Source organism: Equus caballus, chromosome 31 (genome assembly GCF_041296265.1).
Source record: "Equus caballus isolate H_3958 breed thoroughbred chromosome 31, TB-T2T, whole genome shotgun sequence".
Classification (NCBI taxonomy): Eukaryota; Metazoa; Chordata; class Mammalia; order Perissodactyla; family Equidae; genus Equus; species Equus caballus.
This window is the reverse complement of record NC_091714.1, coordinates 5450396-5475029: the sequence shown is the minus strand read 5'-3', so window position 1 is coordinate 5475029 and position 24634 is coordinate 5450396. Positions and strand designations below refer to the sequence as shown.

Genomic DNA, 24634 nt, shown 5'->3' with positions numbered 1-24634 from the left:
CCGAGGTCACATGTCCAAAATGGACTCAATCTTGCTTCCTCCTCCTCCCCCGCAATCCTCCTCTTGTCGCTCAGTGGTGACCTCGCTCTCCCTGTGGCTCAGGCTATACACTTTGGCATTATTTTTGACTCGTCTTTTTCTCTTACACCCCATTTTCAATCCTTCAGCAAACTGTACCCGCTGTGTCTTCAAAATATGTCTGATGAGGCTGAGATAGAAAAATTACCTCGTCCAAATTGTGTGTCATGGTGATGCCAGAATGTGAATCCAAACTCGTACTCCAGAGTCCATCCTCTGTTCTCCTCCCCAAGGGTAGGATGGATGTTGAAAATTTATTGTGCTTGTAGAGTCTGATGCCATGAGAAGGGAAGGATTAGGAAGTTAGACTCAGAAGTAAGGTGGGATCCGATCATGGAGGCCTTTAAGTTCTAGGTTAAAGAGCTTGGATTTTGTTCCACAGATGTTTAATATTTTTAGACTAGGAGAAGGGCAGAATCTAAACTTCACTTCAGGATGATTCATCTGGTCACGGAGTGTGAGATGGCTTGAAGAGGAGGCCCGTCGTGAAGTGGAGCCCATTTCAATGGTCTGGACAGAAACACTGAGAGGTTCAGTGAGGGTCATGGCCTTGGAGCTGGAAAGGAAGCAACAGAATTGGGCATTTCAGGAGCCGACTAAACATAAATTGGAAATTTATTGGCTTTGGAGGCAAGGAAAGAAGACATAAAGATAATGATTTTGTTTCCACTTCCTTGAAGTATAATTTACATACAAGAAATGCTCTGAGATTGATATTTTCAATCTATGTGTATGAGAAAAACAGTGATGTCATTAACAGAGCTTTATTTTGGAAGGAAAATGAAAAGTTCTGTTGATTTTGAGCTGCTCATGGGTCATCGTGCTAAAGTTAGATGATATGAGAATATCCTACCAAAGTTACAGATGAGAGAATAAAGAGGTTGTGGTTCAAGTTAAAGATTTAGTAGCAAGTCACTTAACTTTCATATCGGCATTATTTTGGCTAAATAATCTGAAATTCCTCTGCCAGTAAACACCCAGACAATCATATGTAAAATTTCATATATGAACTCAAGATTTTCTGGGTGTTTACCGAGACTAGGTGTGTATATATATATATATATATATATATATATATACATATATACACTTTTGTATTTATGTATATGTGTGTATATATATATATATATACACTAGGTGTTTATATACATATACATATACATAGGTATACATGTACATATATATGATATATATACACATGGTATACATATGTATATAAGTGTATAGATGCATATATATATTAAAAACTATTTTAATTGCAAAGTTAGACTCCCAAATTAATAGGATCCAGAAACTATGAAGTAGAACCATGCGCATAAAACTGAGATCCTCAAATGGCTATGCCAAGACTGGTAGTTTCAATTTAAAAATTGTGCCCATAAGAGATGGAAACTACTAGGGAGCTTATGTTTCTTGTTGTTATTTCTGCATAGAAAAAAGTCTCCTCAAAGGTTTTATAACCACAGTAGTGGCCTCATACTACTTTGGGTTTGAAATGTATACCACCTATATGGTCCAGGATCCACAAGCCAAAAATTACTTAAAAAGTGAACCTAGGTTGGTTATACTTCTGGGACATCTAGTAGAATTAAACACATGAGAACCATAGTTATACACCCTCACCCAAGGTTACACCAGACTCCCTCAGATAAAGTCCAGCTGAAGATGTGCTTGTACAAGGAAAGACTCCAATATGAGCAATAGTCACTGAGAGAGTGCATTGTTGATAGAAGGGGGGAGCAACAGCAGAATGGAGTAGAGTGAAGAGCATGGAATTGGACATGCACACAGGCAAAACCTCAGAAACAACATTGTCAATCAGTGCATAAATGGATGCAATTCACTAATCATGAACAACTGATTGTTATTACTACATTTCAGAAATCTAGATTATGTTTGTACCTCCCACTGTACACTAAAATCAATTAAAGGTGGTGAATTAAAGACCTATAACTGAGCAGCAAAACTTTTAGAAGATACTACGAGAATGTATTGCTGATCTTATCGTAGAAAGCAATTTCTTAAGTATGATATCCAAAGCACAAACCTAAAGGAAAAGATTGATAAAATTGACAAGATTCGAATGAAGATTTCTCTATAATGAGAGATGGCTTTAAAAATTGAAAAGACTGAAAGAATATGTTTGCAAACCCGCAGATCCTACAGAGGATTATTATCCAGAATATATGATGAAGTTCAACAACTCAACAGAAAAGACAAACAAACTAATTAGAAATTAAGCAAACTATATAAACAGAAAATTTAAGAAGAGAAAACCTAAATGGTCAGTAAAATATGGAAGGATGTTAGCCCATTTGATTTAATGCAGATTAAAATGGCAGTGAGATGTAGTTTGACACCTCCCACCCTGACCGCGGTTAGTGTGGAGTACAAATGGAGAGGTGAGGTGCCCTTGTACACTGCTGATGAGAATGTTAATTGTTGCATCACTTTGGAGGGCAATTCAGCTGATGCAGTGATACCGAATGCATTCATACCCTATGATCCCAATGCCACTCCTGGGCACATACCCAAGACACTAGAACCTAGAGAGACTTTTGCACAGGTACTCGACAAGTCATAGAAGTGAAAGGGTGCAGAGAGATTCAAGAAAAGCATCAAAGATGGGTCATTGCAGAAACTCTACATGAAGAAGAGAGGAAGGAGCGGGAGAAGAGCATCTGCAAAGATTGGAGGAGAGCTCAGAGAATATAGGTCAGTGCCGTCAAAGAGAATTTCAGTGAAGAGCGTTGGTCAGTTGTATCCAATACTACTAAATTGAAGGAGAATGATATCTTCAAAAGGGCTGTGGAATTTGTTCATTGGGAAATCATCAAGGAAAATTTTGAAATAGCTTTAAATGAAGTGATGAGGGCAGTACCACAAGGGAATAACCCAAGTGTATTGAGATAGGATAGGAGTCTAGAGTGGTAGTTTCAATGAGGTGACAGGCTTAAGAAAGCTAGAGAGATTATTCAATAAGTTTGGTTGTAAGAGAAAGGAGGAAAATAAGTTATTCTCCTGTGGATAGGGCAGGATCAAGGGAAAGATTGTTTTTTTTCTGGAGATGTGAGACTTGAGCTGTTTGTAAAGAAGCGGAGAGAATAAAGATGCAGTAGGGACAGAAGAATGTGATGGAGTGGGGTCCATATCTGTAAGATTTCATTTCTACTGCAGAAAAGATAAAAAAGGGTGTCCTTGTGTACTTTCAATGGGATTTTTTTCGTGTACATTCCAAAGTAAGAAGGCTTTGAGGAAAAGAAACACTAAAGGGTATACAAATGCTTAACAAGTATGATTTGAGGACCAGATTACACTTAAAAATATTAGAATATATATATTATATATATATATTGCTTTTAATTTCACTCATTTCAAGACTGTTTCTTTTGTTTCCTTTTGGTTTTCTGTTTGTTTGTTTTTAGTCAGGCAAGGAAATGGTTTCACTATAAGAACTTGGAAACTGATGGGTGGAACGTTTTCTGACTTTTCTTCATAAAAGTTTGGCAACAGTTCAGATTTACCTTGTGGAATGTATTCTATGAAACCATGATGTACTTTTATTCAGAACAAGGGTTTTGTTTGTTTTAAAAAATCTCTTTTCTCTTCCACTGTTGGGAGAAAGTCTGGGAAAAAATTCTATTTGTATTTTCTTCCCATGACATTTAAAAATTATAAATACACTCCAGTGGTCTTTCTTTTGACACAGACAGAGCTGGTTTACTCAGCTTCAACTTGGCTTCCTGCATCTCAGCTACTTCCTTCCCACAGCCCAACTTGTGCCCCCCAGACATCATTGTGGGGTCACCTAGCTCAGCCTTGGCTGGCCACATATCATATCTACTGACTCTCAACTCAGCACTCAAAACATAAAGGAGCTAAGAGTAACCCCAGAGAGCTTAGCTTCAAGGCTTCCCTCTGAAATCATATTGTAGCAACAACTTCAGACTGATATGCAGAAGTCTGGAAGAAATCCTCTTTCTAGAATCCCAAGGGGGATGTTAGGACCTGGCAGTGGCAGTATGAGCATCCTCCTGCTCTCTGTGTTACCCACGGATTTCTGAAGCTCCTCCTTCTTTCAGCCTGAAAATTTATGCCTTTGACTCTTTACTCTCCTCCTTCCCTCTCTCTGTCCTTCTCACCATATCCTAGTAGAAGTATCAGTCTTTTCCTTTTCTTGTCGTATATCATTTTCTATTAGTCATAGAAGAACAATTTCCATCCTCTTAACTGAAAGGAAGCCCCTCTATTCTAGGAGAGAAGAGTTTGATGTGAGTCCTCCAGGATTATTTCTGGATATGCTAATGGGGGTGTAAAGTATTATATCCTTTCTCTCTCAACAGTATGTAATTGTCAAGCTCATTGTCTCACTGCAAAATCTTATTTTGCTGCCAGAAGTGAAAAAGCTAAAAAGGAAAAAAAAAAAATCATACAGATTGCTAGTTCTACTCCCTAAATTCAATCTCCCTATCTTGCATTAGCAATAGAATTTTTAGCCAGGCACATTGCTGCTTAGCTAGACCACATTTCCAAGATTCCTTTGCGGCTAATTTTGGCCACAAGGTTAAGTCCTGGCCAAAGGAGTGTGCAGAGTGATGTGTAAAACTTCCAGATGGTGACCTTAAAGGAATGGATGAAATTCGCCTCTCTTTGGCCCTTCTTCCATTCTGCTTCCCCAAAGATGGATGCAACGTAAGCCACCTTTGAATGTGGCTAAGCATAACACCTTCATAAGGACCAAGAAACAAGATAAAAGGAGAAGGCTGCCCTTCTGGCCTTGTTCTCTTCATCCCACAGTTATATGAGAGAGAAATAAATTTCCATCTTACTTAAGATACTGTCATTTTTGGTTTGATTATAGGTTCTGCTATAGTAGCTAAACCTATATCCTAAAAAATATGTACATTGATAACTTTCAAAACATTCACCTCAATTAAATTAAGATGGAGTAATAATATTTGAAATCTACAAGGGTTCTCAAAATATAAGTCATGCAGCCCAGCTGAATAAATGAGTTGTGAATCAAATGAAGTAACTGGATATAAATAGAAATATTCTTGAACCTTTAAATTACTTAAAAATTAAAGTAACTGTACAAGCTCATTTAACTTGATAACCTGGAAGCCAGACTTATCAAAAATCCTTTTTTGTTACATTATTTTTAGTAAGCATGAATTTGAATGCCTATTCTTACATTGCTAATTCGGGTTGATTCAATGATGAAGAACCTATCTGGGGACAATCAAACAAAAAAAGTGATAATAGAAATAGAAGAAGCTTTTGCTGGTATGACTAATGGGTGAGATTGCCTTTGATTATTAAGAGCCAAGTATTAGAATAGCAGTTTCTGTGCTTTAGATGTTGATAAAAACAAATTAACCTCAAATTACTTCAGTGAAAAGTTCGAAATAAAATCTCGCCCTCTTGTATTTATTACTTTATGGATGGTGGTGCAGAAGTTAGGCATACAGGAGAGCTATTGTTTCATTTGTAAAATTATATCCATTTTTGAGATCATGGTCACAAATAAATGGAAGAAAAATGGTGTCTGCGTTCCAAAGCGTTCTCAGGCTCATCCCTGGAGAGTTAACTGGATGCAATGTATTGTCAGAAAGCTCTGGGGGCTACTTGTTCAAGTTGTGCTGCCGTACTGATTAGAAGATGTTTACAGAGTTTTAAGAAGCTCTCCCTTGAAAGGATCATTTCCCCAGATCCTACAGGAAAAGATTCTTTCAAGGCTGAGGTCATCCTGTGCCACTACATGCCTGAAGCTTTAGAGCTGAACGTTTCCAAAGACAGATGACCTTGTCATCTTTGGCTATTTATGTCTGGTCATGTGGTGGTGTGTGGAATACTCGCCCTCTCCGCCTTCTCTCTCGGCACTGCATGATCCTTGAGGATGGTGATTCTAACTTGTCCTGTTAACAGTATGCCTCTCCATCTACGAGAAGGTAAAATGTTTTCTTATTCCAACCACTTCCATTCCAAACTTCTATCCTTAATATTACCTAGACTTATTCTAGAGATTTTAAACTTGTGGTAACAAGTATAGAGATGTTTTGCGACTTGCCCAAAAGCTAGGGAAAGAAGATGTAAAAGCACCATGTGTACTTTTCATCTAATGGCTTCCCTTTATTCTAGATAAAGCCCAACATCCTCACTGTGTATGACATGGCCCTGAATGACCTACGTCCTTTCCGGTCTTGCATCACTGCTTCACTTTCTCATTACACTTCTGCCTTACCAACCATCTTTCACTTCCCTGCTTCCCATCCTTACATGTGCTGCTCCAATGCTCCTGTCCACCCCATCTTCCCTTACGTCCATTCAGGACCCATCTCAGGTCCCATCTTAAGGGCAGTTTTTTGTGCTCCCCCATCCCAGGTGGGCACTACTGTTATTCATTTTCATAGCATTCTGTGCTTTTCCCTTGTATTTTAATTATAATTAATTATTTTAATGATTATTGGCTCAACTTCTTTGCCTCCACTAGACTGGAAGTTCCGGAAATGCAGAGACCCCCATGTGTGTATTTTGCTACTGTATCTCTGCTGTATAGTAGTGATGTGGTGGATGTTTTGAATGAATGAATGAATGAATGTCTTCTAGGGTTCACTAAACCTAGGATTTCTATAGATTTCTTATGGATCTATGATGTGCTGGAAATTCAGAGTTGAGAAGGATAGTCCAATGCCCAAGGACCATATATTTTTTTCAGTTTTTAACTCAATATCTTACTTTGAACCCAACTAAACTTTTGGATTTAGAATTCACCTGTTGGGAGGTCATTTTAGTAATCCATGTATGGGGGGGGGACACGTGCCTGATATACAGAAGCAGCCATTGGCATGTAATGGAAGGCAAGTTGTTAATGTTTAAGAAAAGACAAGATTTGTTAACTGATTTGCAATGGGAGTTGAAATTACATGAGGGGAGATAAGGGTGGAGGCAAGATCAGGAAGAAGAAGGAAGAGGATCTGGATTTAGAAAAGGAAATAGGATGAGGGAAAGAGGCAGGAGAAGCAACAGAAAACTTAGCCGCATGGAAAACAGAGATCAATCGATGAATATGCTAAAGCAACTCCGTCTGCCTGTGGAGAACTTCAGGAAAGTGGATTTGGTACATTAGTGGGCATGGAGCGAGACCACAGAGACTGAAGACAGAAAAGAAGGAATAGTCAGAGAAACTGCAGGCCACCCATTGGAGATTTCACCGTGAACGGAAGGGGAGAGAAACGACTAGGTGCCTTCCACATACAGACCCCATGACTCTGTGAAATTATGTGGTGACTATGACCTTTCTTTGGGATCATTTTTATGGTGTGTGACTAGCAAAAGGAAATAATAAACCCTGGTGGAAATCTTTTCAGGATTTTTCAGAGACCTACCCATGTTTCAAGGCAGAGGGAACGGAGCCAGTGCAAAGAAAAAGAGAACGGAGCTAGGGAACCGGCCTTGAAGAAGAGAGGGATGGTACTTGAGAGGTAAGAAGGAGAGGCGACCCAGAGCACTAGGGTCATCTAATCTGGAGAGGCTTTCTCCTTGAGTGGGGAAGGAAGACCGGGCACTCTTCCCCAGGCCACTGTGTAAAAACACTGACTTACCACACCTGTGCTTTAACAAATATTCACATAATTCTGTGCTAATTTGCCTTCCCCTATTAGAATGGAGTCCCCATTCAGGTCCCCAGGCCATGCCTATCTCACTCACCAGCCAGAGTCTCTAGGAACAAAGCGAAGGGGAGCATGACGTAGGAGAAGCAGGTGAGTGACGTCCCACCTTCATGACAGGGGACATGAAAAATACTTGAGATTAGAGAGCAATGGAAATGATCGTTAATTTCCCATGGGTGTGGGAGAAGAGCAGAAGGTTTTGCTAATTATTGACGAAGCACTCTCTGGTCTTCAGGGCACCCTGACTCTGAATGCTTCATTCTGGGAAGCTTCTTAGAAGAGAAGAGATGAACAGAGCAGAGCAGAGAAGAGAAAGGAAGAGAAGAGCTGAACAGAGCAGAGCAGAGCAGAGCAGAGAAGAGCAGAGCATATTACTTAACTGTGACCCTGAAAGTAAATCAGCATGCTGAGGATGTTCAGTCTGCTTGACATTTTGAGAAATAATGTTTTAAGAGAATCCTTCGCAATTTTGTGAAAGAGGACAGAAGAGGCAAGTTGTGAGAATGTAAAAATCTGTACAGATTGCCAATGTCCTAACATCTTTGTGATAAAGAGACATTATATTCATGAGGAAGGTGAGTGAGGGAAAAGATGGATTTAAAGATGATTTCTGGCTTTTGTGAACAAATCATATTTCTTATTCACTAAGGCTTGAAATGGCTCTCAGTCGTTAATAACTCCTTTCATGCCATATATCCCAAGATACTTCTCAAAACTGTAAGATTGCCACTCGGTTATACACAAATAGGTTAAACTTTTTTTTTTACAAGTTTGAATCTAAATGATGAAAATTGACGTTTCATCTTGCAAAAGAAAATGAATTGCAGATCTCCTAAATAAAAACTTACAAACAAAATGCAAACGTCTTTGAATCTGAAAGCCTACCAGTGAATAACATTGGGGCTTTGCCAGGGGTAGACTTTGAAGCATTCTGTAAAGCTTTAATAGAAAAGAGTGTCTTTGAAAGCTAAGGAAGTTGTAGCACTAAATATTTTAGTGGTGATTTATGGACAATGTTAAGAAATATGCCTTTCCTTTAATAAAAAAAAGTCCTGACACTTAGTAAAATGATGAGGATTTATGTGCTAAAAGGTTTTGCATGGCAGCTTCTGGGTAATAGATTCATAAATATTTCCCTTTTTTAATTTAAAAGTCAAAGTGAATTAGAAAAAAGAGCCAAATTAAAGGTACCCAGTCAAATAGAGAAGATGAACTTTGGGTTTTACCTGACCTCACAGTCTTGGAGCCCTGTACCTAGTTGCCTCATCAAAGGTAGCCAGAGATGACCTTCTAGAAGTTTCTCTCTCGCTCACACACATGCATGTATGCACCCGTGAGCTTGCACACAAACAGAATACACCAACATTAAACACGTTTACTGTGTGAAGTTTACTTTAAACCCTGCTTCTCTGACCACTTTCCATTTACGTTATCACTATTATTAGTCTTGTACAATATGATGTGCCCACAGTAAGAACTTAATTTAAAACTGATACATAAAGTGTGGATTATGCATGAAAAGAGTTAAGAAATAGTAGCCGTGACCTGCTTGAAGAAATGACAAAAAACAACAGGATGGCCATGGTCCTTTGGTCAGAATGCTGGCTCCCAGTCACTTGGACACTTTTGTGTTTCCTGATTCAATTCAGCCCAGATGCTCTAAGTTCTTCTTTCCTTTTTACTTCTGTGGCGGTGGGTGTTGCTGGGGACTGACGAGGGCAAGGAGAGTGAATGAAACAGAAGAAAAGTTGGCCACACAAATACAATACCAGGGACAGGGCACTAGCACATTGGGCGGAGGGAATGAGAAGTTGCTCAAGCCACACAAAGCAACTCTTGTTCCCATAGAAACCAGTGTTTAGTTGAATGAGTAGCTTGACTCTGCTAGCCCCTTCCTCTTTCTTTTTAAATCTCTGTTGGAGATGCATTGTCTTCCGGTTACTTTTGTTTTAATAAAAACAAAGACTCTGAAAAGAAAATGCTCCCCACCACAAAGCAGCTTGCTTTACAAGCTAATGACATATATTCCGGGTTGGTTTGAAATCTGGCTGGATCTTCCCGGATCTGAGATCTGGTACCTTTTCTTCAAGCAGTGTACTGACGGGCCACCAAGAACTGTGCCAGGCTGCGATTGGCAGACTAATTTGAATACCAATGCTACTCTGGGCTGGCTTCCAGTTCCAGGGCGGGAGGCAGGCAGGGCTGCGATGGCGCTCAAGATGCAATAGTGGTTTCTGGGGAGAGGGAAGGAGTTCTCCTACAGTGAGGAGCTTCCTTCCTTCTCTTACTCCCAGGCCCCTTCTTTGCTGGGTTATTGGCAAGTCTACTTTCTATTCTTCAAGGATTAATGCCTCAGTGCAAGGGGAAAATTGGCAATTAAAAAACCCCCCAACACTCAAAGCCTGGGATTTCTGTAGCTTTATCATTTTCCAGTTAGATTTCATTAGGATGCTGCTGAAGAGAGAGGTTTGGGGCTTCTGTTGTGTTGTTAGAGTTTAAAACGAGTAACAGGATGTTTTTACCTTTACTAGAAAAAAAGACAGGCAACCTTTTGTGCTAATGGAGCTTAGCAACCATCTATAAACAGGGGAACTTTCTAATGGGAAAGTGAATTACTGTAATAGCCTCTAACAAAATAATCTGCCTGTAAAAAATAAGATTTTAGGTTCCTGTGAGAACTGCTGAATTTAAGCTATTTGTTCCTTTTCTCATATTTGAAATATTTAAAAATCAGAGATTATATGCACTTAGAAAGTTTCTTTGATACCCTCTCCCCTTAAAAAATGTTTTAAACATAAGATGTTAAAGATTTGCATCTTTGATTGTGAAATATCTTGTTTGAGTAATTTCCCTGCCTCTGAGATTCTCATTAATAGATTGAAGTGTGGATTTATCTGGTACAAAAGTGACTGGGAAGTATTCTGTCTCTTCATCACTAGCAAGCAAAGGCAGTTTTGGGAAGAGCCAGCCCCGGGCATGATTTCCCTCCAGTGGCCTCACACATACTCATTTTGTTGCTCCCCAAACCCACCTGCTGCTTGCATTTGTGATTTGGGTGGCATGATGCCAGTGACACCAGACAGGCAAGGATATTGTCACAGTCTCCAGGGTAGATATAAATTGTCATCATCAGTGAATATTTATTAGGTGTTCGTGGGTATAGGGTATCCTGCTGGGAGCAATTGGGGTGAGACAAGGAAACAGAGATAAAGCAAATTCATTCTTGAGGGACAAGATGTCTCCTGCTAGTGATCATCAGCATGTCAGTTTTCTTTCTTGGTAACTGTAAAAACTGTGGCCCCAAGTTTTCTTTCCAATATTCTGACACGTTGACAAAAGGCCTGCGTTTTTGTTACAGAGCAAGAGTTCTTTTCTTTATAGAATATTTTTGATGTTTATATATGGAAAGAGTATTTTGGTCATTATACATTAAACCCAGTGCATTATAAACTCAAAATCTCAGGGAAGATTTCTCGTTCAGAACTAACCACAAAAAAAGTATTGTCAGAACGAATCAAATTGCACAGCTGAGTTTTTTATTTCTATACTAGTCATAAAAAGTGACCTTAGCAAGTTTTGAAAACATTTCTGGAAAGAAGAAAGCTAAAAGGAAACGCTAGGTATCTGATGACACCGTTTGAATGTGGCCATCTGAGGAACTATTTATGTTCGTTTCTTTCAGGCGTGCCTGTAGATTTTCTCTTTATCCAGCCTGTAAAATTAACGGCTTATTAGAGAGGGAAAAGTTCACACTCAGAATCTAAATCTTTAGCCCAATTAATAGACACACTGGGGGCACCAGATCAACTTGCATTTACATTTAAGCAGCAGGTCCTTACACATCCTCATCTCAGCACAGACGAGGCTCCTCAGGGCTGGAAGAGGCATGTGAGTTATTGGATGAACTGAAATTAGCAAGACGAGTCAAACCAGTCTTTTCCAACCCCAATTATCCAGTGGCCCAGAGTACTAAGTAAATACAGAGGAAGGAGCTAAGGGAGGCAGGGACTTGCTGAAGAGGGTTCAGAAAGAGGAAAGGGCTCGTGGAGGTACAATTCTGGTTGCCATCTGGGCTGTGGATGGGAATGCTATCACTAACTGATCGTCTGTATATCACAAGTTCACCTTCCACACGTCTCCACTAACATGCCTTTACCATGCAAGCCTTCTACAGATGGAGCCAAAACTTGCTGTTTTGCATACGTTTATTTTCTTCGTCCAATGATTGCAGTGCCTGAGGTGCAGGGTTCGATAACGTTTGCTAAGTAAAACAAAGATTCCCACTTTCAGTTTTTTGGTAGACTACTAAGATTAGGCTCTCCATTTAGTTTCACTTTTTCTGATTTGACTTTTAATAAAGGCTTGTCCGGGTAGAGTCATACTCTCTGTGTGTTTTGAGGCTGGGTCTTGGGGTTTGAGCGAACCGAGAATAAATAATGAAGTGAGTCCTGTAGAGCCTGTAAGCACAGGCAGTGGAACTGGAGTTTCACTCCAAGGTGCGTGGCCAGGCTGGGGTTGTTGCTTAATCTCTCAGCTTCCTGAGGCCTTGGGATTGTGCAAACCTTTGGATCCAACTTGCTCTCATTCGGCAGCTTTATTTCCAACTGCCGCTCAGCGAAGGCAGCCTTCCCAGGGGCTTTGTTCACGAACATAGTTTTACAGCCACAAAAGATGCTATGAGAACCAAAAGTTCTAGAGGGGAAACGGCACTTTCTTTTCTTCCCAGTCGAGTTCTTAAAGTCGCAACTGTTTTCTCCAGCAGACACATATTCACAGGGGTCCTGCTTCAGAGAATGCCTCCTTCTTTCAGTGTGAGGTTTTGAATTACCCACCTATCAAGACATTTGCTGAAGTTTAAGAGCTCAAAATCCTCATTTAGGATTCTTTCCAGCAGCAATATCACACACCCTTCCTTTGTGCGTTATCCAATTCAGAAGTACACGTGGTGCTTTTAAACTGTGTCAAGATATCATAATGTGAAACCAAGAAATATTACTCTGGCCTTGAAATATAGGCTTACTTAAATTATGAAGTGTTGGAAATATGAGCCTGTTGTCCCAGGTCTGTTTTCTCTTTAACTTTTGCTCCTGTTTCCTCCTTTCAGTTTTAAACATCCCTTCATATGACGCAAAGGCTGCCTTTCTATGAACACGAAGATCATGTAATTGTAGTACAATTCCAGCGCCTTTTTTCCTCTGGGAATTCTGCTGCCTCAATTAACCGGACTTCAGTGAGTATGGATAACGGGTTGGTTTGTTATGTGGGTAAATAGATATTCATTTGTGCGCGGTTAGCTGCTCAGAATCTGTCAGTGGAAGTTTCCGTTGGCAACAGAATATGTAAGATACGAAGATGTAACACATCAAAAATCTTCATAATTCCAGTTGCCACATCCACAACAGGGAGCAGACCCTCCTAATTTTACCTCTCCTCCACCAGCGCGTGGCATTGTTGACCATGTCACCACCTACCCCTAAATTTCTAACATGGCTCTGACACACCTCCTCCTTTGAGGACTTCCCTGCTCATGACCGGGTTTGGTTGGTGGATGACGTATGTACATTTCAGTGAATGAGAAGCACCAGTGGACTCAGTCTAAGTCACTGATTATATACTGATTCATTTGCTGATCAGTTTCAGCATATGAAACATTGATTTATCCTCTGAAAAGGGAAATAAGATACGTTCGGGCTTGCAAATTGCTTATAGTCCACCAAGGCTCATAAAAGGGTAATTGATGTTAATATCATAATTGCAGTAATGGATATATATGTTCAAAGTGCTACGGAAACACAGAAATGTTAGCTATGGATGTGGCTGTTGAGAAAACCTGGAAAAAGGATGAAGGAGCTTTTACTATCAAAATAAAAGGAAAGTATTGGTAAGTTTCAGTGGAGGGAGAAGATAGGGTTGCATGATGACTTTTGTGGGTCCTTTATTCCATAAAAAGAAGATACATATTGGGGCTGTCCCAGCAGCTGAGTGGTGAAGTTCACATGCTTCACTTTGGCGGCTCGAGGCTCTCAGGTTTAGATCCCAGGCGCGGACCTACACACCGCTCACCAACCCATGATGTGGCAGCATCCCACACACAGAATAGAGGAAGATTGGCACAGACGTTAGCTCAGGGACAATCTTCCTCACCAAAATATATATATATATGTTAATATTGTTTATTAACACATTTTATTTGACCTAAAAATTCAATTTTTCTTCTGATTTTAAAAGAACTTAAAACCTTTCACAAGGCCCTAAAAGTATTAAGTCCTTGGCACAATGTTCACATTGTCCTGGGAGAAGAAAAAGGGAGGGGGAAAAAGAGAAAGAGAAGAACCAAGCTGTAGGGCAAGGACAAGGAAAAATATTCTAGAAGCAGGAAAGTAGCTGTGAGAGAAGTGGAGGTCAGAAAGGAAATGATAAAATAAGTTCAACAAAAAAATAGAATAGAGGCTGGCCTGGTGGCATAGTGGTTAAGTTCATGCACTCTGCTTTGGCAGCCTGGGGTTTGTGGGTTTAGATCCTGGGCACGGACCTAAGCACACAACTCATTGGGCCATACTGTGGCAGTGTCCCTCATACAAAATAGAGGAAGGTTGGCATGGATGTTAGCTCAGGGCCAATCTTCCTCACAAAAAAAAAAAAAAGAATAAAACTAAGAAAGTGAGATTAGACAGAGAATGGTCCTGGAGAAAAACAAAATGGAAAAGTCTTCCAGAAGCTCTTTCCTTGAGTGCTACAGTTTGTCTTTCCCCATATGGGTAGCTAATGGGCTCCAGTTGTGACAGGCACTGGTAGGGGTGAGGCCTTGCAGGACAGGTAGGTATGGGTTGGTTGGAGACCCAAGGGGAGTTCACCAGATGAGACAGATATCAAGAAACCAGGCCTGCCGGAAGAGGCTTTTTCTGTGTATAAATAAAAATAATCTAGTTTTTCTTCTACAAATGGAGTCCTGATACAAGAAAGAAAATGATAGAACCGTGTTAGAAAAGCATTACACTTAAGATGGGTCATTTACGCCTTTATATTTATCTACATCTCATTAGATTTTCACATTGGACTTCATTACTTGTATTTTGATGCTGCTTCTATTGCTTATCTAAAAAAGCCTTTCATAGTTATAACAGATTTCATGTACTTATTTATTTTAAATTCACAATAATCCCATGAGGAAGACATCACCATTCTCATTTTGTACATTAGGAGCCAGGCTCAGAGTTTGTGACTTTCCCAAGGTCACATAGTTACATCATTTTGGAGGGGTTACATCACTAGAGGTGTGTGTGTGTGTGTGTGTGTGTTTACTTGGCACTGTCGTTTTATGGAACATTAAACATAAAGGAGAACTGATGTCACACTGATTCAGATATCCTTTTACACTTTTTCCCATTTTTTCTCCTGTAGTTACTTACACATTCCCAAATCTGCCTACCATTTTCATCCTTCTCTTTAATGAAAACATCGTACCCATCACTGATTTGACCTTGTTGACATCATAAGTACAGAACCATGAGTATGCTGTTATTCCTTGAGAACCTAGGCATAAAATTTGGCATAGCAAATGTTTGTGTTTATAAAGTTTTTCTAACACAGCTTGGGATTTTCATGTTTCTGTTGATGACATGCAAATTGTTTCCCTTAGCATGCAGAAAATCCAAATGTAATTTAGGAAGCATTTCTTAGAAACATCCAAATGTACTGAAGGTTGTCACATTCAATGCATAACTTGGCAAGTTTTATTTTTTTCTCCTGTAAAATATAATCTTCAAGGCATTGAGTGCTCAGGAAAGATTTTTATGCCTTGGAGCTGAGGAGTTTTGCAAAGAGATTAGACCTCAACGGGTGGAAAGCTATTTCCCTTGGCTTCTCTCTGCTTCATGCCCAAGGAGAGTCCCATGAGTAGTTGTCATGCACTTGCTTCGAATCAGTGAGAGATCAGAGGGAGACGTGAAATGGTTATTGTTGACTCATTACCCTACAGGAAAGCAGTAGATTCCAACCACACCCAACTGTCAGCGGCTAGTAACAGAAACAGGGCTACGTCAACCCTGACCCTCTTCCTTAGGTCTAGCTTGACGGAGCCCCAGAAAGGTTCAACGGACTAAGATTAACTTGGAATTTCAGTAAATCTTAGCTTCGGTGTGCTAATGTTTTCTCATGTAAAAAACTGAGCCCGACAACAATGTCTATGCTATGAATTTTGCAAATAAACATTTCTGTAATGCAAGTCTTGTTGATATATCCTCCTGCTTACAGAAAGGAAGTTGAGAGTTCAGGGCCCTTTGAAAAAATATACAACATCTCTGGGTCCGTCATTTAATAGAATGGCTGCTAACTCACTGGGTGATTCTAAACTCGCATCTGTATTTTCAAGTCTGCAAAATGGAAAGTCACTAAATTTAAATAATCAAACTTGCAAAGCTCCATTTATTCAATTAACAATTACTGACTGGATCCTCACTGTCAGTGTGATGCTGGATACAGAAAGCAATAAGAACTTGCCCCACCCTCAAAAGCCCTCAGTCTAACTGGAGACAAATACATGATAGCAATAATAAAAATATAATATATTCTAAACTTTAATACAATATGATACCTTCTAAACTCTGTGTACACTTTCTGTACAAGTAAAATGCTCTTGAAGCAAGGAAGAGAGAGAATTAATCCTACCCAAAGCACCAAATTGAGGAGGTGACATTTGGAAGTAATCAATAGACAGGTGATTTGTACAGAAGGTGGAAGAGAGCTTTCCAAGGAAATGGAATGGGCAGGGACAAGGGTAGGGGCATGGTATCTTTGGGGGACTTCTAGGACTCTAGTGAGCGTGGAGCAAAACATGGCGTGTAGTTCGTGAGAGTGGAATGGTAGATTGGGGCCAGCTGGTAAAATACTTTCACCGTTGTATTTCCATCTGTGGACCGGATGCTGGAGCCATCTGAGGTGTTTAAGTAAGAAAGTAGAATGATCAGAGTGGCCATTTCGGAAATATATCCATGGCAGCACAATGGAACAGGGTTGGAAGGGAATAATGTTGAGTCTGGGAGGCTGGTTTGGAGGCTATTGTATTTGTGACACATTTTCACCGTCACAACCAGAAAACTTTGTATATAGTACCAAATCGACTCCACGAGATCAGATCCTTGTAGTCTAGCCACATACTCTGCCAAACCGGCCACTCCTCTCCAGTCCACTGTACATTCCCTCCCACTAGCACATAAAACAAAATCCATGGTCCTTTACCATTTCTGTAATTCCCCAAGGAGCTGGGTTGGAAGAATCATATCTAGACCTTATTCTCAGGTCATATGTGTTCACGTTAATCCTAGAAATCATGCAGACCCTTCTGGTTTTGCTGACTTCCTTGCTGTGGTCTGGGACACACATTCACTCTTATGAAAGTTTTAGCCTAGATCAAGTGAACCTATGCTAAATTTTACAGCGGTCACTGATTTCTCAACCTGTCCGTCAACTCCCAACGCACATTCTCCACACACACCAAAAAGAGGTTATTACCAGTGATCTTTTAATTCTGTTTTTGGTTTATTTGAATATTCAGGATTTTGTGGTTGGTTTGTAGTGTTAAACAGCAACAAAGCATCATCAGCCATGAGTTGACAGTTTGGGTATTTTTTTCCCCTTCTGAATTGTGTTCAACAAATTACATTTACATAAAATTGTCAGGCATTCAGAAATGTTTAACCAAAAAGAAAGCTACTACTGCAGCATCCAGCTTCTTGTCAACACATATGGTCAGTGATATTCCATTTGTTGAGATGTTTTCATCTCCTAATGAGTCTTTAAGGATGTGCAATTTGCTTTATTTGCTTAAGAAAGAGGGAGAGAAAAGGCCCAAATGGGCAAAGCTCCTTGTGTTGGATTTATTTTTTACCAGGTAAATACCGAGGGGAACAATGTCCTTACAGCTGATTCCAGCACGAATTATCTCTAGCACTTGTTGCCCCTTTCCATTGGTGATTGCTTAGACGTGAAGCAACTCAATAGTTGCTTGTCTCTTGATATTTCTTTTTCATTTGTTCTTTCCTTAATATTTTTGCAGGCTATTGGAAAATTCTTTAGCTAAGTTGGTATGACTGGACTCCTTGGATCTCCTTCCCTTCGTATTTTTACTGTTGTTTCAAATTTTAGATAAATTCACAATGAACAGAACAATGATGTTTCTCAAAAACCCCTCACCCAATTATCTAATCGTAATGTTCGTCTTTAAATGTGTGTCTAGTTTTTTCAGTCCCTGATTTCTTTTGTTTCCGTTGAAAATGTTCTTCATATTTAATTACCTTCACTAATTCCTCAGTGCTTAGGTTGTTACATGCTTTATTTTGGATTTTTATAGAGTTCAACTTGCCCTTTTTTATGACTGATTTTCCATTTTCTGGGAGTTATCGAGTACTGCACGTCGATTATGCAAAATCTTTTGAGCGCTATCACATTTATATTTTATTCTAAATGACATTGTTAAAATTAGCAAAATTGGTCTATATCTGTAACTTACAGTCAAATTGAAAAAAGAGCATAGCACTTTGGCATGTTCAGAATATTTACAGCCCTAGAGATTTCTTCCAAGCACAAAATGTGTTCGAGAGCACAGGACAGCCTCAGAGGCACAAAGATAAAAATAACTGAATTATTTCCATTCACTCTTCTGTTTGAAGTATAATGAAATAAACCCAGAAATAAAATGAATAGTAAAATGATGAATTGGGAATTGAAATTTTTTCAGTTTTCCTCCTTAAGATGCTCATCATTTGGAGGCGGTTTATTGGTAAATTTCCATGTCAGCAATAACTCTTGATTAAAACTAAAAAAGAAAATATAATGTACAGGTTTTACCAGCCAAACGAATTGTTTGATATTGTACTTTAGAACCACTATGAGTATCTTTCTTAGTAGTGCATCTTTTTTTACCCTCATCTTTGATTTTCAGCAGGCTACACATAAAATCACACAAAATCCATAAGAAACATAAATGCTTTGAAGTTCATTGGGCCAAACATCAAAATGCCGTTTAGATATCTGATTTAAACAAATTTTAACTTATAATAAAGAGAAGGAATTCCAGCATGGGGCCACAGATTCCTAAACCAAATAATTTTTGTGTTTTAACTAAATTCCCTGGACTTGGAGCCTGGAGCCTTCTTGGAAACCTCCATCTGCCTTAACCGACCTGCTCTGGACCACTCTGAGCCCGTGGTTCAGGCCCAGGGCTGTGCGAGAGGTGCTCCCAGGAGCCAATTGTACATATTTCTTCCCAACTCTGCATCCAATGGTCTCATATTGGTGGCTTGAAATTGGCCATGGTATTTATACCACAGATACAGGCAAATTCTACATATCAGAGCTTTATTCCCTGAAAGAGATGGTTTGTTAAGTATTTGTCAGCATACCTCTGTTTCTAGCTGGTATTCAGGGCACTATGTGTTTGAAAACCCTGTGATGATCTGATTCTATGGAATGATTTATTCTCAGCTCTTCCTTGCCGCTAACTCTGTGGCAAACTCTGGAGAATCACGTTTGGTCTCCGAGTCCTCCAAGACGATTGGCTATGGGACTGGGGAGTGGCAGACATGTGCCTTGAGGAGCTCTGTGGCTCTGTGTCCTCTCTTTCATTGGGGCTATCATTCCACCCAGATCCTCACTACTAGCTGCTACAAATAGCCCATGTGACCTGCGGAGGCTTGCCTGGGCTAGAAATGCCCAGAGACATGGAACTCTCTCCCCTCTAGTCACATTTCCCAATGAAAAAGACAGGACTGAGAATCAGTCCAAGTGAATGCTCCCCTTGTAGGAAAATACTTGGTATTATTGACTTACATTGCATTGTATTTTCCTCAAATCTGCCCCTGCACCTGTATACCTTGAACGCATTTCAGCAGTGACTTTTCCAGGGCAAAACAAAAGGTAAATGAAAGCACAAAGTATGCGGGAATAGCATCTTTATGTAACACAGATTTTTAACGAGATCAAAATGTAGGATAAAAGTAATCATATTCCCAGAATCATCTACACGTGATTATGGGAAAATTAGAGTGTAGTCCACTTGCTTTACTTGTAGAGATAGTTTTGGCATTTCACTGAAAGACTGGCAAGGGTTTGACTGACTGGGGAGATGTTTCGTGTGTATGTGTGTGCACGTGTATTACACACAAACTCTCCTAACGCTTGGGAGGGAATGGTTGCACTTTCTTGTAAATGCCGTCATTTATTAGCCACTTGCACCTGTCACGCTGCACATTTCTTTCCCAGTGGGAATATGTGCCCCTCCAAACAGTCACCACCTCCTGCCACTGAAGCAAGAGAACACTGTTGCATGCGTCCATTAAATCTATTTTGCATCTTTGATCTTCCCGTCTGGTGCCTTTATTTGTCATCTTTCCAACTCTTCTGGCTAAAGTGGTGCTGTTTTCACTTTGAACCAAATATTTTTCTCTCTTTACAACCCAATTTTTAAATATTTTAAAACATTTTCTTTTGTTTTGCCTTGATTCCTTTTGGGGGAGGTATCTATGAAGGGGATCCGGGATACGGGGTTTAAGAAAAAATAACCCAGATCACGGATGTGAACTTCACTAACACACAACTGTGCAAAAACAATGCGCTTCTTTTATTTGGGGATATTATTTTTGAAGAGTTGTATTTGTCTTTCATCTCAATGGAAGTAATTTCTTCCCATTTATTTTCAACTTCACTTTCACATTTTTGTTTTTCTGCGCTGTTTTTGATAGAAAATTGGCATACTTGAGTTGGCAACCACGTAGGGAAAATTTTAAATCCTTTTAATTTTTTCAATGTGTTATAATTTGATAATTATTTTATAAAAATACTTAGTTTCTAAATGTTTTTTTCCTTTGGGTTCTCTTAGCTATATTTGAAAATGTACCCATGATAAAAACTAATAAAATTCTGAGCACAGATTTCTCTCATAGCAATATTCTCGAACCATGATTATACTTTTTTAATTCTGTGTCCTAATGGGCCAGATGATATTTCTGGCTTGTTATTTGTTGAGCCATCTTAACCTTGAACGGGCTTCAAGTCCTTCACAGTCAGACTAGGGAACAGCGCCCCCTGCTGGAGGTTCTGGGGAGCAGGTTTCCAATGGAAAAGGGAAGGTCCCTCCCAAGAGCTGGGAGGCTGGGAGGCTGGAATATAACCACTGACGTGAAAAAAATGGATGGCATGCTTTTGACTGACAGTATGAGCCAAAATAATCTCAAAGTATTTTTTTAATAACATTTCTTTTCCTTTTGAAAATTTGAGTAATAATGGCAGAGACCTTGATCTATTTACATCATCTACTGTTTCTCATATTAATACTTCCTGAGAGATTATTCTTTAGGTTGTTGATCGGTGTGCAGGAAGAAAAGGACTCGTATCCTTAAGTGAGTTTTGAAAATGGTGGATTAAATCCAATTAAATATGATCCTCTTTTGCAGAACTTCTCAGAGCCTTTAGTGCAAAAAGAGCATTTCAAACAACACAGAGTTTTCCCTAAACTTGGTTGACTTTTATTTTGTGATACATTTTTAAGTGTTTTTGGAAGTGTGTCACAGAACATGAGTGTAGGTAGTCCATTGATCTTCATCTCTCATTTTTTTGCTGAGAGCTCTGTTTTGAAGAATATTTCACTTCAATTTTATTCTAATATTATGATAGTATGTAAAATGGAGGGCTATTTCTTATCAACATTTTTTATTGCTGTTTCTAATGCTGAGGGACACAGTATTTTGCACTTAGTCAGTAGTTTCGTTTTTTTTTTAATTTGTCTTGAGCCTCTGACTTTGTTCAATGTTTGTGCTGGTCTTATCAATATCTTTGTTTAGATCTAAGTTCATCCATATTTCATGAAGATTATTTTTCCTTAGTTTTGATGGACTGCTTTGTTTTAATAATTTGCAGTTTTTGAAAACAAGACTTAAGAATTGTTTGCATCTCAGATTTGTAGACAAATGAAATACTCTATATAGAAAAAAATACACTGGTCTCATAGAGGTACTGTGCGACCAAAACCTTCTTATAAAATCAAAGAGTGTTTGAAAAGGAAAGTATCTTATTTGTATAACTACTACAATGGTTTTCTCTTAAAACGTCCCATTTTAAAAAGATTCTCCTGGGACCATAGATAGATGCATATCGTTTTGTGAGTGTCACTGAGCAAGGGGGATATTTTCTAGAAAACAGGTAAGCTATCTCATGAGAGAATTTTACTCTTGCAGGATTTCCAGTTTGAAATATTTACAAGGCTCTAACTGTTTCAATTTCGTTTTAATAAACAAGTGTTCTTGTCGATCTTCTGATGGCTCGGTAGCCAGTTACTAGTTATAGTATCACCTAAAACACTTTAACCCAAAAAACAGTTTTGAGTTCAGAATCCAAGTTTTCCCCCAGGGAATAGGTTCTGTTGGCAAAGCTTCAGCTTTGTTCTCATGAGCACCGGGTCACGTGGATCCTCTTCTGTTTAATTTAGGCCACTGCAAAATGTGGCGCAAATGGTCAGAATTATTAGGGTCATGCAGTGCTTACTGGATTGTTTCCCTTTGGTACATTCATTCAGGAAAGATTCTCGGCTTTAGGAAAAGAGCTGCTTTACGCAGGAGGAAGAGAAAATTAATTCTCCAGTCTTAAATCTCCCCTCTCAGTGATGCGTCCTGAAGTTGTAAATTCTACTCCAACCCTGCTGATTCCAGGTCAGGAGACGCCGGATTCAGCTTCCTCCTCAGAATATTCAGGTGGGAGAGAAACCTGCCGTCTGTCCTTCTGAGCCCAAGAGGATTCCACCCAAAGCTTCCAGACGGGCCTTCAGGACTTCCCAATCTCCTCGTGTAATCTCTTTCAGGGCTTCGCAGCTTACTCTTCAAAAAGCTTTTCTTTGGTCTGTTTCTCCTTTAAGAAAATGCAAGATACAAATATTTGATTTAAATCAGATCCACAAATGTTAGATAATTGTTTCTCCTCTTTACTCTGAAAATGTATTGGATTCCTTCAAACAGATGCTCTCAATACGATGGATATTAAATAGAACGGAAAATTCTTGTTAAGCCCACACTGTTCAGCCCGCCGAGGCACCGTATGCCTTTCTATGCTCTGCTGTCTTGTTAATGAAAGGCTGCTAATCCCACCAGAGCTAGAAGGACGCCTGAATTTCCCCTCCTGCTTCCAAGGAGGGCTCCCAGACCAAACCAGAAAGTCCTGGCAATACTTGGGACACACTTCTACTGACAAAATTATTCACTTTCTATCTGAATTTGAAATTAATTGGGCATCCCCTCTTTTTATTTGCTAACTCTATCCACCCTAATTCCAAATGACTTGGGCTCTGACAACACAGTGCTCTGGACTTTTGAAAAATGACTTTTATTCCGAGGCCAGGAAAAGGAATGCAAAGGCTGTTCTTTTTGTAATCAGCCAACTTCATTCATTTTATTTTAACGCCACAGATGCTTCTCACACCCGGCAGACACCTGGGACTCTGTCTGGAGAATTGTATTGAAGCCGTCACGGGTGGCTCTCCAGGACTTTTCCCTAAAGGGTAACAGTTCAGCTGTCACGTGAGGGTCTAAGGACTGGGCCACACCCAACCCAGGAACAGGACATCTTGTTCTGGAAGACCAGGCGTCCTCACCCTGGGGGCTCCCTCCTCTTTCCCAGCCCAGCTCCTGCTGGAAGCCCCTCAAACCTGGCGCTCACAGGCACCTCCCTCTCTTGCCTTCTCAGAATCCAGAGCTCAGCTTACGTTTGTATTCAGTGGCACCTACTCTGTGCTGAGACTCACTCCTTCTCTGCCTCTTCCCTTTCCAACACTGCAAAACCCTCGCAGGCTGGGTTCTGAGTTTTTCTGGCCTTCCCCCCGGAGTTCTTAGCAAGTGTTTAATAAATGCATTCTGAATGAATAAAAATGTCATTCCGACAGAAGTTCTAGTCACACACTCAAGAGATTTAGCCCTACAATCTGACTAACATGTTCAAAAACCTGTTTTTCTGTAAAATAACAGATCTTACCAGTGGCTCTTGTAATAATCCTTATGGAGGGGTAGGTGTGGGGGGGATTTATCAGCTTCTTTTAATACCCAAAAGATAATCCCCATGGGCTAAGCTTCATCGTGGCAATTATGTCAGTTTTTTGTTGTTCTGATTCAGATTTCTATTTCCTAAATTCTCTGTGAATGCCAGGAACTGAACTGCGTCTTCTATATTTTTTGGGTCTAAATTCCCACACACCCCCATCCCCCCTCAATATTGAAGACTTTGCCTCAGGATGGCCCTGGGTTTCTACTGTTTCTCTTAGTACTTAATCATAATGATTTATAGTTCCTCTTTCTGACTAGTGTGGAAGAGCAGAAAGAATTCTGACTCTGGAGTCAGAAAGGCTGAGTTCAAACCCTGACTCATCGTCATTCCTCAGCTGAAATCAGATCCCAGTGTCTCTCTCAGGGCCACCTGTGATGTGCTGGGGCACATAGTAGGCCCTTAAACAGACTCCAGGCTTTCTCTCCCTTTTCCTTCTTTCTGGGGTCCCCATGGCTCTTTGGAATACAGAGTAGAGGGCCTGTGGGGGTGAGTAACGGGGCAGAGCATGCCCCCATCATACCCTCCAGAGCTCGGTGCATCTATAAACGAGTCAGCCATTAAACCGAGTGTTTCTCTTCCTGGATTTTCTATCGACCTAAACAGGGCCCACTTCCTGTGCTCCTTCAGTGTTGTTCATTCATTAGTTAGGAGGGGTTTTCTGCTGGTTACCCTTCCAGCACCTCCTTTCCCACTACCTCCCTGCAAGCTTTATCTGAAGACCATCACCTCAGAATACGCATTTGGTTCCCCAACCCCCTCAGGGCTGGGAAGTGGGTACCAAAAGTGAGCTGCTGGTGGTAGTC

At 40.0% G+C, this 24634-nt stretch overlaps 1 long non-coding RNA gene across 3 annotated transcripts in view; it reads left to right on the top strand.

Moving 5' to 3' along the window:
* Nucleotides 1-5914: 5914 nt before the first annotated feature.
* LOC102148866 (uncharacterized) overlaps nucleotides 5915-24634 on the top strand; it is a 95463-nt gene continuing 76743 nt past the window's right edge. The window contains exons 1-6 of one of the 3 annotated variants that reach the window (XR_011434418.1): nucleotides 5915-6029; nucleotides 7449-7562; nucleotides 7743-7841; nucleotides 7987-8326; nucleotides 12856-12981; nucleotides 22451-23672. This is a non-coding gene — a long non-coding RNA (uncharacterized lncRNA). Of the gene's footprint in view, nucleotides 6030-7448; nucleotides 7563-7742; nucleotides 7842-7986; nucleotides 9731-12855; nucleotides 12982-22450; nucleotides 23673-24634 lie in introns of those variants that run through there. The other 2 variants (XR_289980.3, XR_011434419.1) reach the window with 2 other exon arrangements.